Raw genomic sequence first — 6,794 nt, 5'->3', positions numbered from 1 at the left:
CCCTCCTCTCGTGTCTTGCTAAATCCTTAAAGGTACAGTACCTCACTTTATCTACACTGTAAGAGAATATTTTTGATTAAATTCTAATTCCATTTAATCCTTATATGTAAACATTTAAATGAACTTAGGGTGCTCATTTAACACATGTCTCTGAATGTATTCCCAGATACCTAAAACAGCCTGCATCTCGTTAAAATTCCAACTTAGAGAGTGTGACCCAAAGCTGTAGCCTGCAGATGACCTTTTTCACCTTTTAGGAACAAATGTCAAAGAGCATTCCTTTCCCCTGTAGAATAGATGAGAATACGATACGGTACCCAGCAGGAGAGCAGGATGCTGATTGAATGTAAACATTCCTAGATGGCTCCTTAATGACATCCTCCTTACCCAGGGGCTGACCCCGTGACAAATGCAGGAAGCAGATGCCTCTGAGATAATGATCAACCAAGGAGATCAGGACATGTGATATGTAGCATTGTTTGGAGAAGGTTTGACCAGCCCTATAAAACGCTTGGGTCTTGTCAGTTCGTCGGAACCCTCCTTGAGAGCGCTTCCCTACACGCTTGTGTGCACCGCGTGTATTTTTTCTGATTATGTTATTAAACACTTGTGTTAATCTTAAGATGTGTCTGTTCCTCCATCGGATTCCATATTTTTCCACAACATACACATAAACAATATCATCAAATATATCCAAAGTCAATAAGTAATTCAAATAATCATGACAGAGAAAAGAAAACGCAGCAAAGGTATAAAATAAATCAGTAAAATTCGTCCCGTTATCTGAGCGCATCTCCTTAACCTGTCCTCGTCGTGCTAAGAAGCGTCGCAAGGCATTTATGCAGGAATCTGTGTCCAGAGATGAGGCAAGTTCAATGTGTACTGCACGCACAGCCAGACACGTAAATATAACTCCGTACCTCTTTACAAGGCATCTACCACGTCGCAAACACAATTCTCAGTTTCTGCTTTACAGGATGATACACAGCTGTATGTGGTATGTACCACACTTTACCTTCCTGGTGCCGTAAATCTTCGTCAGGCAACTGCACTGCATAACCCTTCTGCAGAAGATCCTTCATGAAGTCGGTGTATTCCTTATGAAAGTAGTCGTCCTTCATAAGCCTCTTTTTCAGACTCTGCGCTCACTACTCAGCCGTTGTTTGATTATTTGGCATGCTGACCATCTTGTTCTTTTTTGGAAAACAGACAACATAGTGGTCTTCAACCAGCTTAGCAGATTCTGCTACCATATCCATAAACTGGTGGTCTTCTTTTGACATTTCCACTTCCTTGTGTTTTCCTCCCTCTGGGAAATCCATCTGAAATTGTTGGAGCCGCCAATGTTCCAAATTTGCTGCTGAAATCCTGTTTGCTACAGCTTTGATGGGTTTTCTCTTATCAAAGTAGCTGCACCTTTCTCTCAAAGGTCCATTTATTGTCCAGCCAAGTTTGGTTCTAACTGCGTATGGTCCATTACCAACGCTGCTCACAACCTCCCATGGCTCCATGGCCTTTGGGGCATTTGCTCCAATAAGCAATCCAATGCTAGCTTCAATGTGGGGAAGTTTTACGTTTTTAAGATAGGGCCACTTTTCGAGGTCCTTCTGTCGTGGAATGTTTTCCTTTCCCACAGGTATTGTCTTATGAGTGAAGGCATCTGGAAGCTCAAGAAACTCATCACCAGACAAACTGCTGACCTCTAAGCCGGACACCACGTAAGTACTCACAGGCTTTTCTTCACTCATGGTTCTCAATAGCATATCTGTCTTTCGTCCATTAACCTTTAAGTCGTTCATTAACGACTCTGTGCAAAACGTAGCTGAGCTTCCTGAATCCAGAAAGGCATAGGTTTGCACTATGTTGTTTCCAGTCTTTGACTTGACTTGAACCAGAACTATTGCTAGAGTGCAATCATCCTCTCCGGCCCCAGTGAGCTCCTGCTCGTCAGACTGAGCGCGAACAAATGCACTCAACACTGTTTGACCATCATTATCTGTCCCCTTTTCTGCATCAGTAACTGAGTCCTTTTTCTTAATGTGCAAAAGTGTGGGATGTTTAAAGGAACATACTTCACAACTCATTTTATTTTTGCAGAATTTACTCATGTGACCATGCTCGAGACAGCTAAAACAAAGCCCTTCATTCCTCAGAAAGTCCAGTTTTTCTTTATGTGATTTGTCTTTAAGCATGTCACAGGACTCTACAACATGCTCACCTTTGCAGAAGAGACAGTGCAAAGTTGTTGAGGTGGTTGCAGCTGAGTGTTCAAAAGATTTTGCATCCTTTCTTGGTTTATCCAACTGAACAGCACTTGTGGTGAATGACTTCCCAACTATGCCTTTTCTTGGTGTCTTTCGGTCAAGTTGTTTAGATGAATATGTTTTAGTTGCAATGCTGTCCCTTATTTCACCAAAGACTGGATGAAGAGCAACTTTGGCTTGCTTACTGATAAACTCACCCAAATCCTTGAACTTTACTCGTCTTTCACATTCGTCTTGTATGCCGCACACTACACTTCCCGCAGCTTGAATGGAAGCTTTGCTACAATAGCTTTTAAGTTAGCAACATTATCTAACTCTTCCATGTAGCACACTTCTGTCATGGTGTTGCAGCAGGCTGTCAGGAAAAGTGAAAATGCATTTAAAGCCTCTGCATCCTCTGGCTTGATGGGTGTCCACTCTAATACTTTGTTCATGTAGGCTACAGCAATTTTGTAGTTATTTCCAAAATGCTCCTTCAATAGCTGTTTAGCCCTTAGGTAACCTTCATCTGGTTTCATATGAAGACAGCTTTTGATCAGCTCCTGGGGCTGTCCATCAGTGAATTGTTCCAAATAGTAGAGACGATCCTTGAAGCTTTCTGTGCGGGATTCGACACCATGTTTAAAAGCTCTCACAAATGAGTTGTAATCTAGTGGATCGCCACTGAAAATTGGGATGTCTAATGGAGGTAGAGACATCATTCTTTGGTGCTTCACCATTAGCTCTGTTATGTTGTTCTGTCGTACCATAATGCTGCAGAGCGTTTCAACTGCATGAGCGTCAATGACGTGATCTTCTCTTGGCTGTTGCTAAGTGGTAATCTGCAGTGGTTTGATCTCACGTTGTCCTTTTCTCATGTTGTCGACTGGGCTTTGCCTTTCATGCAACAGTATATACTCAGCCTCACTAGCATTTCCTCCTTGTCCACTGACATGCGACATGTGTTCAGTTTCGTACATCTCTAAAACCTTGAGTTTAGCATTGGTGGCAGCAATGGCAGTTTGTATATCAAGTGCTTCTCTTTTTGGTTTCAATTTAGCTTCTTGATGTTCAAGGTCTTGCTTTTGCTTAAGAGTTGCAGCTTTAGCTAGTAATGCGGCTCTTTCCACTTCAACCTTGAGGCGTGCAGAAGATGCACTGGAAACTTTGCTCCCAACAGTTGATGCACTTCGACTGCGCCTATAGCTTTTAGCGACTGATGCAAGTGAAATGCTGTCTGTTGGCTGCACGCCTGCATCACATTCTTTAGCTTGCTCAGCACGATCCTCCGCTGCCTGTATCCATTCATCCACTTGCTGCATAAACTCACGAATATGCTGTAGCTTAGGCTCAAACCATGAACTTTGGTCTTTTTCCATCTCTTCTTTACTCAGAAGACATGTTAAAGCTTCGTTAATTTTACAAAATTCTCCTAGGGAGTCCTGATAGTTCGGACGTGACTTGTGTTTCACTATGCTCACATTAGCATCTTCTTCCATTAACTGCTCAATGTCGTTGGCTTGGCATGTTAAATGACCCAATTTAGCTCTTCTAGATTGAGTTAACCGGTGAATTTTTTCTTGTAAAGCCTTTTCAATCATTTTTAGTTCTCTATTTCCACAATATGGCTCATTAACATCTTTTTCCATATTTCCTTGAAGCTCAAAATCATTGATTACCTTTTTGTAATCCACAGAAGCTACCGATTCGAAGACTTTACTTGACCAGTTCTTTTTCCTCTTCTAATCTTCAAACAGCTCACAGTTTCCAGTGTTCTATTCCACTCCAAAGAGAACGAGAGCAGGTTTTTTTGACTTGGTGTATGTTTCCAATAAACCTATCAGGCTGAGGGCGTGTGGCTGACGCGTGTTCTCCACGTAAAAAAATAGACCACAAAAAAAAAGGGTTGTTCTCCATTTGGGTAGTTTTTTGGTGTTTTATTTAGCGAAAAAGAAGAAATAAAAAAGAACAACAAACGTAAACTCCACTTCTAAATAACTATTGTGAACACGGTCAAAAAAACCATGCGCGCTCCTCTCTCTGTCACCTGCAGCTCCCAACTCACTCACACATACACAGGCATGTGCGACCCCCCCTTTCTCTCGTGTCTCGCTAAATCCTTAAAGGTACAGTGCCTCACTTTATCTACACATAAACAATATCATCAAATATATCCAAAGTCAATAAGTAATTCAAATAATCATGACAGAGAAAAGAAAACGCAGCAAAGGTATAAAATAAATCATAATTTTACACTTCTGTAACTTAAACTAAGGTCAAGTTTAAACGCTACCCATTAAAACAAACATAAACGAGATGACCTCACATATGGCACTTACAGCCAACATTTACTTTTAATCATATAAGACCAGTGTTAATTTTGACGGAGAATTTCAATTTAGTTTTAGTCATAGTCTTTTGACTAAAATAGGGTTTAGTTTTAGTCGCAATTTAGTCATGTTGATTCTAATAATTTTAGTCAAATTTTAGTCGACTAAATAACAGCAGATATTTAGTCGACTAAATTACAGCACATATTTAGTCGACAAAAATATAAATAAAGGTAAAGCATTTGAATTAAATTTACTAAGTATAATCATATGAATAACACGCAAAGATTTTACTAATTTGTAAAAAAGAAACATTTTACCTCACTTTGCTTTCCAAACTTGTAATTTCTGTTAATTCAGCTTCAACAACTTAAAGCACATTAAAAGAAAAAAATAATTATAATTCCATCCCATTTCCAAAAAGAAAGTGTCTATTTGTAAGTAATTTTCAAAAAACGTGCGGCCAGTGATGAACTTTTTTCTCAGTCGCACTGACCCAGAGTAAAGGGTTAAGGTTAGGATTATGGTTATGGTTAGGGTTAAACAAGCAAATGTTTCCTGAGTGCTGCAGTCTCTGCAGCTCACGGCTCCACCAGGGGATGGTCAAATGTGGAGAACACATTTCACACTTTTAGGAGTGTGACAGTTAATGGGACTTTAGCTTTAAGTTTAATTTTAAATACGTGCGGCCAACAAAAGAAATCCAGCCTTGCACAAACTTAAAATGCAGCAACGGGATCTTGGCTGCACGTATTACATGTGGACAAAACATGAATTTCATCATATTCTGTGCTGGTCACATGTAAATATGTGTAAATAACATCTGTCTTATTATAAATGTCTTAACAAAAAAACTTGTATTGAGTCAAGTGTAAAAATGCATAAAAAAACATGGGGTGTAAGCTGTCCAGAACACCTGTGAGCATGTTATATGTGCTTTAACAGCATGTCTGTGATGAACTGTAATACCACCGCCGACCAATAGAGGGCGTATCACGTAACGTGATGGAGTTGGAGATTAAACCGGTGACTGCTTGTGGATCTGAAGAAGCAGCGGGGCTGCTAGCGCTCGGAAATACGCTAAAACATCGGTTTATAACTTTACAAACGTCATGCTAAAACAAAACTGCATTACTGACATTAGGGGGAGAATTTGGATTCAGCCCAATACGCTGGAAATAATCGTGTTTGTATGTTTACCTTTGCGTGGATTTCAGGCTGGCTTGTCTGCAAACGTCGCTTCAGGTTTTCTTGTGTTTTTGCCTGTGATGGTCGCTCCACACAACGTCTTGTTGAGGGTGGCGTTAAATATAACATTTGTCCCTATATGTACTTCTCTGTTTCTACCTGGATTAGACATTTTTCACCTATATCACAGACACAATTCATTGAATTAGCATCTTCCCAGGCGGGCTGCAGGGCTCTGTGTTCTGACTGGATCGCTCTGCATTGGCTCCCGCCCTCCTCCACCAGCAGTCATTATGATTGGATGTCGTCTTCGATCAGCATTTTAGTTTCGTTTTTATTCGTTGACGAAAAAGTCTGTCAATTTAGTTAAAGTTTTCGTGTCTGGGCGGGAGTTTTCGTTTCGTTTTCGTTTTGTTTTTGTTGGATAAATAATGTCGTTGACGAAGACGATGACGAAAATTTTTCGTCAACAAAATTAACACTGTATAAGACATTTAAAAACACAAGGGAAAGCTCCAGGTAAAAACTGTAGCGTGAACGGGTGAATATGAAGTATTCAATCCCGAAGTTGATTGAAAATATGAATTTTATTAAATTGGAAATTTAATCAAAATATTTTCGGAGCACTACCTTCATAATGAAGGAAAATATTACTCATTAATGATCAGCCGCTACCTCTAATCAATAAAGTAATAATCAATTAATCAGTCTCTCAACTTTAGGTGGTTCGTACCCTTTGAATTGACTTTACCATGAAGAAGAGTTATTAATATCTGAACAATGACGTCCTTTTGAAGATTTATTGAATAACATGAGGTTAAACAAGTAGAAGTACTGGATGTAAAAGCATGAAAAGCAATCAGCACATGTGAAACATTCAAGAAGGCTTCCTACTAATAACCAGAAATAGATAAATAAGATTAAAAGATGGATAAAATATTGAGGTGAGGAATGCTAAGTGTGTGGGTGCATTAAGTGTGTGTTGTGCATAAAAAGGTGTCGTTACTGAGCTGAGAATAAGCTATCCTTACAA

Source organism: Oryzias melastigma, unplaced genomic scaffold, assembly GCF_002922805.2.
Source record: "Oryzias melastigma strain HK-1 unplaced genomic scaffold, ASM292280v2 sc00301, whole genome shotgun sequence".
Classification (NCBI taxonomy): Eukaryota; Metazoa; Chordata; class Actinopteri; order Beloniformes; family Adrianichthyidae; genus Oryzias; species Oryzias melastigma.
Note: the sequence above shows the minus strand (reverse complement) of the source record.